This window comes from Saccostrea echinata, unplaced genomic scaffold, assembly GCF_033153115.1.
Source record: "Saccostrea echinata isolate AGI-Se365-2 ecotype Australia unplaced genomic scaffold, CSIRO_AGI_Sech_v1 ptg000025l, whole genome shotgun sequence".
In the NCBI taxonomy this organism is placed as follows: domain Eukaryota; kingdom Metazoa; phylum Mollusca; class Bivalvia; order Ostreida; family Ostreidae; genus Saccostrea; species Saccostrea echinata.
This window is the reverse complement of record NW_026889774.1, coordinates 17,015,522-17,027,587: the sequence shown is the minus strand read 5'-3', so window position 1 is coordinate 17,027,587 and position 12,066 is coordinate 17,015,522. Positions and strand designations below refer to the sequence as shown.

The 12,066-nt window shown below is 35.7% G+C and overlaps 1 protein-coding gene and 1 pseudogene across 2 annotated transcripts in view; one reads left to right on the top strand and one right to left on the bottom strand.

Annotated features, from left to right (window-relative positions):
- The window catches only part of LOC133192068 (protein-associating with the carboxyl-terminal domain of ezrin-like), a 474,471-nt gene that overhangs the window by 278,570 nt on the left and 183,835 nt on the right, over window positions 1–12,066 (bottom strand). The window lies entirely within an intron of this gene.
- LOC133192352 (uncharacterized) lies at window positions 8,014–10,188 on the top strand (annotated as a pseudogene).

Below are 12,066 nucleotides of genomic sequence, written 5' to 3'. Positions count from 1 at the left end.
TAGTTTATCTGCAATATACCCAGAAGCAAAGAAGATTTTCAAAAAGAATTATTGCCATTTCATTATATATTTAATAGAGCCCCGCTCTAACACCAGAACCGCTGACCCAGGGACCAAGATATACATAATTTTGAAAGAGTTGCCCTTGCTCTTCATAACTATATACTTCATTTATCTGCTAAATACCTATTTTGCACTTCAATTTTACTATATAATCAATAGAGCCCCCCCCCCCTCCCTCACAGAACCCTTCACACTGGGGCCACAAATTTCACAATTTTGGAAGAGGCACCCTTGATCATTATAACCATACCTATTTTATCTTCTTTATATACAGTGGGAGAGAAGAAGATTTTTAAAGAATTTATGCATTTTCACTATATGATCAATAGAGCCCCACCCTAACATTAAAACCCCTGACACAAGGGCCATGAAATTCATAATTTTAGAAGAGGCACCCTTCTTTATTATAACTTATCTACTTCATACATCGGCTTAATACCCAGGAGCAAAGGAGAAGATTTTCAAAGAATTAATGCATTTCACTATATTACCATTAGAGCCCCACCCAACATCAGAACCCCTAACCTAGGGGCCATGAAATTCACAATTTTAGAAGAGGTCCCCCTCCTCATCATAACTATGTATTTAGTTCATTGGCTTAATACCCAGGACCAGAGGAGAAGATTTTCAAAGAATTAATGCATTTTCACTATATTATCATTAGAGCCCCACCCTAACACCAGAACCCCTGAACCAGGGGCCATGAAATTCACAATTTTAAAATAGCCCCCCATCATCATCATAACTATGTACTTAGTTCTAAATACCCAGGAGCAGAGAATAAGATTTTTAAAGAAAAAATGCATTTTCACTATATAATCATTAGAGCCAAGCCCTAGCACCAGAACCCCTCACCCTGGGGCCATATATTTCAAATTTTGGTAGAGGACTAAATGCTGATTACAATCATGCCAACAGTTTGACTGCTTGATGTCCAGGAGTAAAGAAGAAGATTTTTAAAGATTGCATTAATTTTTAGTTATTTCGCCCCACCCCTCAGGCACCAGGGGGGAAGGGACCATGGAATTCACAAATTTTGTTCCCCTTCACCAATGCTATATGCCAAAATTGGTTGAAATTGGTTGAGTGGTTTCAGAGAAGAAGCTGAAAATGTTCAAATCTTAACACACGTCGCACGACGCACGCCGACGGAGGAAAACGGATAGCAATAGGTCACCTGAGTAAACTAAGGTGACCTAATAAATCATTCAATGATTCATTATGTTACTTGATATGTAACTCTTCGAAATAAAAAAGAAATCAATCCATAATTAAACAAGATGTGTTTGTGAAACACTGATGCTCCGTATGGCAGCTTATGGTGAAGGTTAAAGTTTCTCAAATGCAAGTCAAAATCCAGGCCAAAAGATAAAAAATGTTGGTACCTAAAGGAAGGTCTTGTCTTGAGGAATGTACCTGTGAAATTTGAAAGCCCTAGCTGCAACTGTTCAAAAGTTATGGCGAAGATTAAAGTTTTTCTAAAGTAAGTAAAACGTCAAGGTCAAGGTCAAAGTGGTTGGTATCCAAAGGAAGGTCTTGTCACAAGGATTACATATGTGAAGTATGAAAGCCTTAGCACCAGCCATTCAAAAGTTATGACCAAGGTTAAAGTTTTTCAAAAGTAGGTCAAACTACTATGTCAAGGTCAAAGGGTCAAAGTGGTTGGTATCCAAAGGAAGGTTATGTCACAAGGATACATATGTGAAGTATGAAAGCCCTAGCTCCAACCATTCAAAAGTTATGGCCAAGGTTAAAGTTTTTCAAAAGTAGGTCAAACTCCTAGGTCAAGGTCCAAAGGTCAAAGTAGTTGGTATCCAAAAAAAGGTCTTGTCACAAGGATTACATATGTGAAGTATGAAAGCCCTAGCTCCAACCATTCAAAAATTATGGCCAAGGTTAAAGTTTTTCAAAAGTAGGTCAAACTCCAAGGTCAAGGTCCAAAGGCTAAAGCACTGAATGTTGTAAAAGATTATGAATTACAAATATAATTATTTTTTTCAGTGCGTAATTTAGAGTATAGTGAAAAAGGTTTGTACATAGCTGATGATAGGCCTTTCACCAGGCGGGTCACATACCCAACTAGATGCTGTCATGAGACAGTAATACATGTATCCGCACTAAGGTGTTTGCCTCTAAATGCACACTCCTTCATATTGGGCTTACCAAGGAAAAAGTCAAAATAATTCTATAATTTACACAGTACATGTATTCGTCAAATCGTGCATAAAAAAAATGCTAAGGTGACCATGTGACCTATGAGCCTCTTATAGGTATTTCCTTTACTTAATTCATTACCAGTCTGAAATAACAGAATTTAATTAACGATGTAAATTAGGTTTTGATAAAAGGGGGGATATAATTTTTTGGCCCACAATTGGAACTTTTTAAATTTATTTTCTCAACAACAAATAATATTATTTCAGTACAAAGCGTTTTTGAGGAATTTATCAGAATGTGCAAACTTTTTATGACGTCGAGCTCTTAGAGCTCGAACGTCATCTAGCAAGCGCCCAGTTGAAATCGCAACCGGATATGTACGCGACCGAATGTGTCAGTCAATGCATCCGCAATAGAAAATAGCAATAGCTATAAACCAATTTCTTTGAAAACGCTCAAAATGAATAATACCTTGAAAATAAAATTGCATCAATTATATCTGCAATTAATTCTATTGCAAAACAACAATATTCTGTTTTATTCTCACATAAGAAAAACGTGATGGTTGTTGCGGATGAATTTCTACACAAAGGGTGCATTGAATGACATGAATAACAATTCGGAACGATAACCGTGTAACATAAACAACACAACAGGAGGTAAAATAATTACAAAATTACATAAACACGAATACTACAAGACTAAAAAGATTGAATTTCTAAATCTTAGCTTTACTTATACAATCTTCTAACCAACTCTATCCTAAAAACCGATGACATTGACCAGTATTACTGTATTTCTCCATTTCCTCCATTTTCCAGTATACCGTATACCACGCCCGATCGTAACTCGATCGTAATTGTAACAGAACAGAGTCTTGGTTGTAGTTTAGATGCAATCACTAATACAACGCTTTGACATTGGCAATTAGAAAAAATATTATATAAATTCATGAAATCCTTCATAGTTCATAATTGACTGAAAAGAATATTTGGCATGAACATGTTCGACGGTGTCTGGTCAATTCGAACCTTGCTCCATTCGGACCATGACATAAGGCCCCAGACTGTAATTGTGATATTTTGTTTAAAACTATTTTTTTATTATGTCTCCTGAGTCACTCGCTTGACTTATCGCTATCTTCAAATTCAAAATTATCTTTTGAAATTGTTTTTCTTGTTCGACGTCATTGAAGCCTTTCAGGCTTTTGATTTGTAGTATTTGATTAGACAAAAACCTCCTTGAAAAGCCATATCCAATCAATTTTGTCACCCCCCTCCCCCCCACCAACACACACACACAATTTGCCTGTTTTTGGAAATAGGCCTAGATGGCAAAGTAATGTTAAAACATCGTTTGTTATGATAAGTTAAATTTTGTTCTTGTACTGTACATCTATGTGAACACTTTTTTGAAAATTTCTACATCACATTGGGCTTGCGTCACCCTACTAGTGCTAGTACTAGTTTTACCATTATCATTTTTAGATTGCACATGGTGCAGTGTGATGTACACATCATTACATGTATATCAGTAGAAATTAATTCATTTTGTGTTTTAATTGGATTATATTTCATGAAGTTGACAGGACCTATGACAGTCGGTATGTACAAGTTTAAGTATAGATTGGGGTAAAATAATGCAAATGTAAATGGTTAAGGTATAGTTTAAAAAGGATCAAAGATCATCAGATGCCACAATAGACGAATTTCACATTCTGTTCCCCGTTGTCGACATTACATTCAGTTACAGGCACAAATACAGGAATTTTTCGGGGGGGGGGGGCCACACCTCAGTCAAAAAAATTTCCAGCCAAGAATTTCCTGAAGCAAAAAAAAAAAACAAACAAAGAAACAAAATAAAAACAATGATGGTGGGGTCAATGTTTTTAAAGGGTGGAGGGTGTCCAAAGTCATTTTTATTTGCTTCTGTAAATCAGTATATAGTCCTATTTAAATAACTCTGCAAATTCCAGGGGGAGGGGGGGGCTCCAATCTTCCTAGCCACTCCCTGTCCCTGAAATGACAAATGATCATGTGACTCCAAAATAGTAAAAAACCTTTCCATTTGACTATACATAATTTTGTTTCTTGTGTTATTATGTTATGTACATCTAATGGTTTAAGGTTATGAACCCCTGAAGGTCATCCCCACTCTCTTTATGAACTGGAAATGTTCACAATATGACTGCATCAAATTAAATAAAAGTGCATCAATGATAAGATTGTTTGACATTTCATTCATGAATTTGGGTCAACCCATGCACCCTCCTAGAATTAGGAATGACAAGCTAATTCAGAGAATTTGTGTCCCCCGCTTAGGGAAAAAAGAAGAGCATGGATTGTGCAGTTCGGGGGGGGGGGGGGGGGTCAAACTGCCCCCCTGTATTTGTAGAATTATTAAATGTATACATGTATATTGAAGCAAATTTAAAAAAAGGCAATATGGATATAAAGATTTGATTGCTTATTCTTTAATATGTGTACATCATGTACATAGAGGATTCTTTTTAATATATACAGAATATTTATCACACTGTAAAAATGATTTTATGAGTTTGTAAACGCCAGACATCATAACTTTTTCATTTCACACGTTGAATAGTATCAATTAGTAAATCCAAAAAAAAGAAAAAAAAAACATTTAAAAAAAAAAGAGAATCGTCCGGAGATTGAACCCAGGCCTCTCGCTTGCTAAGCGAGCATCAGACCACTAGACCACAGAGGCACTTGAATATACTCCACATTAAATGCAAACATTAAGTCACATATAATGTTTATTTTCACGTTCGATATTGTCAAAATTTTAATCAATACATGGTGTCTAATTTAGCCTTTACTAAACAGTTCTAATATATGTAATTAAATATAAAGTCCGCCGACAACCTGTATTATACGTAATAACAGTCCACATGCCCCTGTGCTAAAAATAGTGCCAAGCGACTTTTAATACAATAAATAAATAAAATAAAAAATGGGGTGCGTAGTTAGAATAATCTAACTTTGTCTCGGGATGACCCTCACCACAGGTAGAATGCCCCCCATACACCCTTAATGTAGCAGAAAATTGCAGAATCGCTCCGAAACGATTTTGGAGAAAATTAATAAAGTTACATTGAAAATAACAGTCAAATTAATCATAACAAACCTTTTTGAGACTGTAAATACCTTTCATCTAAAAATTTAATCCATATTATGGAAGAATTCAACACTTTTTCACCAACGTTTTTTACTAGTTTCAAATTTACACACCATGTTGACATTCGGAACTCTCGGGATTTTTCATAGTAAATGAACTGAGTTAGAGTTATCTCCCATATTTTCTTCTGCTACATTGACAATACATGAAATGCATTCTATCGTTAAACCGGGTCCGTAGGACATTTATCATTTTCTGTCTAGGGGTGGGACACTTCGAGAGGGGCGAGAGAGGCTATAGGGAGTTATGGTATAAAATTTCATTGCAAAAGCTCAAAAGCTTCTTGAGATATGGCCCGGAAACAAAAGTGCTATACACAGACGGAATTTATGAATTTATGACCTTGAACTTTGACCTTTTGACCTCAAAATCTGTAGAGGTCTTCCTTAGGCCACAGGGAGTTGTCATGTAAAATTTCATTACAAAAGCTCAAAGAATTCGCGAGATATCACGCAGAAACGAAAGTGTTAAAACAGACAGAATTTATGAAGTGATGACCTTGACCTTCGACCTTTTGACCTCAAAATCAATACACTTCTTCTTTAGGCGATAGGGAGTTGCTATGCAAAATTTCATTGCGAAAGCTCAAAGGGTTCTCGAGATATCGCGCGGAAACGAAAGTGTTACAGACAGAAATACAGACGGACGGACAGACAGAGCCAAATTAATATCCCCCACTTTCAGTGAAAGTGGGGGACAAAAATCATTCAAAGATATGGACCATGAAACTATTTGTATATATTCACATTTTTTTATGTCAAAACAAAGTATTAGTTTGCATACATGAACAAACAGAGGTCTGGGAATGGGAAGGGGCGAGGGGAAGGAGTTATCTCTTTACGTCTTAATTGTTGAAAACTCCTAAAATGAATGTTAACCTCAAATACGACTTGTATGTCTTCATTATTTTTAAGTGGTGGTGTCTCCATATGAGTGAAAAATTCCCGAGAGGGGCATTTAACAACAAACAAACAAATGAATTAAAAAACACAATATACATGTACATGTTTATTAGTCAAAAGATATACTTCTTGTCATATCTCTACCAGGGCTCAACATTAATGCTTGTTCGCTTGTCCGGTAAAAAAGAAAAGCCACCTCTCAAGCTCAGGGAGTGCGTACGCGTAGTGAAAATACGACTAGATGGGACCTGAATGAGCCAGACAATTGGTCATCCGTCAAATTGGTTAATAAACTCAAATTGGCCAATATTATTGTGCCACTATTGCTCAAGAAACAAGGACAGATCGCAAGGAAACGAGAACCCAATTGAAGGAGGAACAGGCATTATCAACCACAGCCAAAATGGCGAATCTGTTGTCGAACTTCCGGCATCTTCGGAAACACATACCGAAAGCGAGGCTGGGCGGAAGTCGTTATCGCAAAACAAGGCTGGGCGGATGTTGACATCTGAAAGCCGCAGTATGGAGGCCCTTGCAAGCGCTGTAGAAAGCATGAAACAATCGATGCTTCATATGGCCAATGAAATAAGCAACTTAAAAAGATGAAGTGAAGGAACATAAATACAATGAGAATGAAGGACGCTATATCATTTTAAAAATCACCATGATTATAGGCTATCCAGAAATTTGACCCTGAATGAGTTTATCATAGCATTTGCGAAGTATAAAAACATCCTGTGCAATTGATTGGTTAAGTAAAGACAGGGAGATGGTTATAAAAGATGTTTGTTCTGTTGCCCAGCCAAAGCAAGCCGGGAAAAAGATGTGTCCTTAGTTGAGCAATTTGTTATGAAACATCGGCAAGTTACAATAAGAAAAATAGTTCAAAATCTTTACAAAAATATAATTATTAAACCCCGAAAATATCGTTTACTTTAGACTTTAAACACATGAGATATGATAAAAAGAAGGCGCCCTTACTTTATCCACATTGGATAAACGACGCTCCGGAGACAGAGGATGGGTCACCATACTAATTGTGGGAAGGGATATCCTTATCCACCCATCCTGTTGCCGAGATACAGCCATTTCTGACAGATAGACTGTTCTTGTTATAAAAAATAACTTGCATGGTAAGAAATATAAGACTCGGATGTCACCGAAATTCGTGTAACCTTCTCCATATATGCTCGGATTGCAAACTGAGTAACCATGCACTTGCAAACTGTAATAAATCGAAAGTGAAACAGAAAGCCAACAAGCCATGACTACATGAGTGTAAGAATTACACAGTTGATACTAAGACTCCTATAAATATTGACATTCTCCAGCAAGAACTAGCTAACCACCCAGATGTGAACTTTGTACATACTTTATTAGATGGTTTGAAGAATCGTTTTGATACTGGAATATCTGCGTTACCTCAATGTTCTTTAGAATGTAGAAATTTACTTTCTGCAAGAAGTCAACCCGAAATAGTGGATGAATTAATCAAACATGAACTTGAAAGGGGATATTTGAGTGGTCCATATGAAGAATCTCCATTTGACATTTACCGTGTTTGCCCCATTGGTGTGGCACAGGGGAAGTATTCTAAAAAATTTAGACTGATAGTCTACTTATCATCTCCACACAACTCAGCTACAGAAGTGAGCATCAACAGTCTTATAGACAAAGAAGAATATTCGTTACAATATGTACGCATAGACGATGCAATAAATATTCTTAAAACACTAGGAAATTATTCACTTTTATGCAAGACAGATATCGTGGATGCATTCAAACTGATCCCCATCGCTCAGAAAGTTCAACCATTTTATGGCATTAAGTGGAGAAATCAATACTATTTCTACAGCAGATTAGTGTTTGGATGCAGGAGCAGTCCAAAAATTTTTGACTTGCTTTCGCAAGCTGTGTGTTGGATTTTGGAGAACAATTATGATATTCATCATGTGTTACACCTGCTGGATGATTTTTTGACAATTGATCCTCCAGGGGACGGAGGATTTCGAAGCATGGCTGTCATCACTATGGTCTTCAGAAAGTTTGGTATTATACCAATTTCAGCAAAGAAAACAGTGGGTCCATGTACCGAGATTGAATACTTAGGTATAATATTGGATTCTGCATAAATGGAAGCCCGTATTCCATTGGAGAAAGTTGAACGCATTTTCTCCCTCATAAACAATCTCAAAGCAAAACGTTCATGCACTAAACATGAACTTCTATGTGTTTTAGGTCATTTCAACTTTGCTGCACAAGTAATACCAGCAGGAAGATCATTTACATCATATTTACTTACATTAGCTTACACCGTGTCAGAACTGCACCATCATGTGAATTTGACTGCAGAATGCAGACAAGATTTTGCCATGTGGGAGACATTTCTTAGACAATGGAATGGAAAATCTTTTTTCCTGGAGGAAAATGTGACATGTGCTACTGACATTGCATTATATACAGATGCCTCATCAAACCATGGACTTGGTGGTTTCTACAGTGGGAAGTGGTTTCAAGGAAGATGGCCAAGTGAAATCAGTGATTTAGGAAATGACCCACTCTCTATGGCATTATTAGAATTATACCCAATTGTTGTAGCTACAGTTATATGGGGTCATGAATGGTCAGGCAAAAGAATCAAATTCTGGTGTGACAGTTTAGCTACAGTACAAATTATCAAGAAACGTGGATCTAAATCACCAATGATTATGAAATTACTAAGAAAATTAACATGGAAATCAGCCTGTGATAATTTCATTATTCTATGTGATCATGTACCTGGAAAAAGAAACGTATTAGCAGACTCTATCTTGTTTTCAGATAACCAAATTCAGGCAGGCAGCTCCACTGGCATCAGCACACCCAGTAGAAATTCCATCTCTCCAGGAGCTTATCCTTTATTAGCAAAACAGGCAGAGGAACTTTGTGAATCATCTTTAAGTAAAAACACCAAAAGCGCTTACAAAGTAGGATTTAATACATTCTGTCATTTCTTGTCATCTATTGGAATTGCAGCAGATGATTACTGTCCACCTCCTGTGTCAGAACAGATTTTGATATTTTTTGTAACACACTGTTGTAAAGCTCTAAATCTAAGCCACAGTACAATAAAACTGTATCTAGCAGCAGTAAGATTTCATTACGTTAAATCAATGTGTTCAATCCTTTGTGCACTTCAAATGACAGTTGCCAAAAACTACAGGCTGTGTTAAGAGGCATTCAGAAACAGAGCAGTCAAAAAGAAAAAAAGATGCCCGATAACTTATGACATTTTATTACAGATGCATAAATTACTACTGTGTGGAATGTTTGACAAATTCATCGATGCAATGCTCATGGCTGCCTTCTCGCGTATCTTAGATGTGGGGAATTTACCATGCAGAATAATAAAGAAGAGGATATTTTGAATGTTGAAGACATACTTATGGACGATACTATGAGTGCATTCACTCTGGTCTTGAAGACCTCCAAAACTGATCCATTTCGAAAAGGAATTAACATCAGGATTTTCAAAACTGACAAATTGGTGTGTCCAGTTAAATCTATGATAGACTACTTAAAGTTAAGGAAATCAAGGATCAAGGGTAACAGAACTGCAGCTTTATTTGCTGATGAAAGTGGAAACCCATTGACGCAAAATTATTTTATCAACAAACTCAAACAGCTTCTTAAAGTGTTAGGATATGATGACAGCAACTTTAATGGACATTCATTTAGGATCGGGGCAGCTACATCTGCTGCCACTGGCAAAGTTGATGACCATATGATAAAATCACTCGGTAGATGGAGCTCAGACTGTTATAGCAGATATATTCGTACCGACGAAGTAACGTTATCACGTGCACAAAAAGCTATGTGTTTTCAATGATGAAAATGTGTATGATGTATTCAATGAAGATATGTTTATGTTACTGTCATTATATAGGGATCTCAAGTAGTTGTTCATGATGAGAGTATGTGACGAGAAATTTGTAAATAATTAGTTGAATGTATCACATGTGCATAGTTCTTGTACATATCTTTTATGTTGCTCTTGATGTCCATGCATTATTCTGTACTGAGGTATTAAGTAATAGTTTTTTTTACAAATATTCAAGGCTATTATTAAAGAATGCGACGAGAATTTGTAATGATTAGTAGCGATGTATCACATGTGCATAGTTCTTGTACGTATTTTTATGTTGTTCTTGATGGATGCATTATTCTGTACTGAGTATTAGTAATATTTTCAACATTTTTAAAAATTTTTCAAGGCTATTATTATACTCCTAAAAATGTTTAGTCTATTACACATCATGTATAAAGCAAGAAAACCACTTATGTACAGTAGATAAAGGGCTAGGTACGTTAGCTAATGTCAACAGGCCCTGCAAAATGCTTAAAAAATAAAGTTTGTGTATCCTCACTAACAATGTATATTTATAAAGCTTATGATCCTTAGTCCTTGTATATGTAAACGTTTGGGCGGATCCAAGCTTCTTCTGCTGCTATGTAATATCCAAACCTATGCCGTATCCGGAAAACAAGCAATTTTCTTCACTTTTCACCCGGTTTTTGGGAGAATTCGATGTGGCCACAAGCATCGGCCACGAAGATATTTTAACCAGAAATACTATAGCATAAAAGGGATTGATTTATACAGGTTTCGTTCTGGCCGTGGGCTGTGGCCACATTGAATTTTTACAAATTCTGATATTATCGGTCGTCTGCTATACGGATCTTGACATGAGGGGTATGGAATATTAGCTTGGTATTTTGATTATATTCGTAGAAAATAAATAACAATCGAATACATGTTTATTTTGTAGAAATCTAAATGATAAAATGCATTATTTTAATATCTCAGTTGTTAAAAATTCGTATCCGCGACCACCCTTACTTTCGTTTTCATTCCAGGCAACCAAAACACAGGCAAATGTACACATGAAATGTCTAAATTTCAGATGATGTGTTGTTAAAAGATATAACTGAGATGTTATTGGGTTGTTAAATTTATATAAAAGTATTTTATGATAATTTTAAGGCAAAAACCTAACGTCTCTAGGTTGTACATCGAACTCTAAATATAGACGTCCTCATTGTTTACATTGACAACGTACAGTGACGCGCCAAAAGTTTTTCCAATTTTTCAGTACTTTCGTTCGATATTTTACTGTAAACAATACGTTGTTTATCAACCATTTGATAAAAAATAATTGAGAATTTCTCACAATAAGAGAAAACTGTAGTCAGATGATTCATTTTAGATATAAAAAAATCTCAAATTAACGACTTTTTATTATCTGTAAAAATGCTGGAAAGTTTACATGTTTCAATGCACAGATGAATTATTTTAATATTATAGCACTTACACCCTTTCTCCAAAAGCTTAATTAGTACATACTTATACTTAGTATATTTTAAGTATGATAATCTTTCAATGAATTAAATTTATATACCATCACATAGAAACGAAAAAGAAAACATAACCATTTAAAATGTTTTTATGTCTTCTCAAAAAATAATTGAAATGATAATTGAGAACAGTAGAGGCATAAGTAATTAAGTATATGTTATTTATGTCCCTGAGAACAGTAAAATAATGCAGTTAAATTAAAAAAAGAAAAAGAAGAATGGGGAAATTACATATAACTATTTAAGTTTTCCTTAGAAAAGTTAAGATGAGAATAAATAAAACTAGTATTAATTGTAATGGGGACCGTTACAGATGTTCCCCAAACGCTCCCCAACTTCCTTTTGGTGTCTT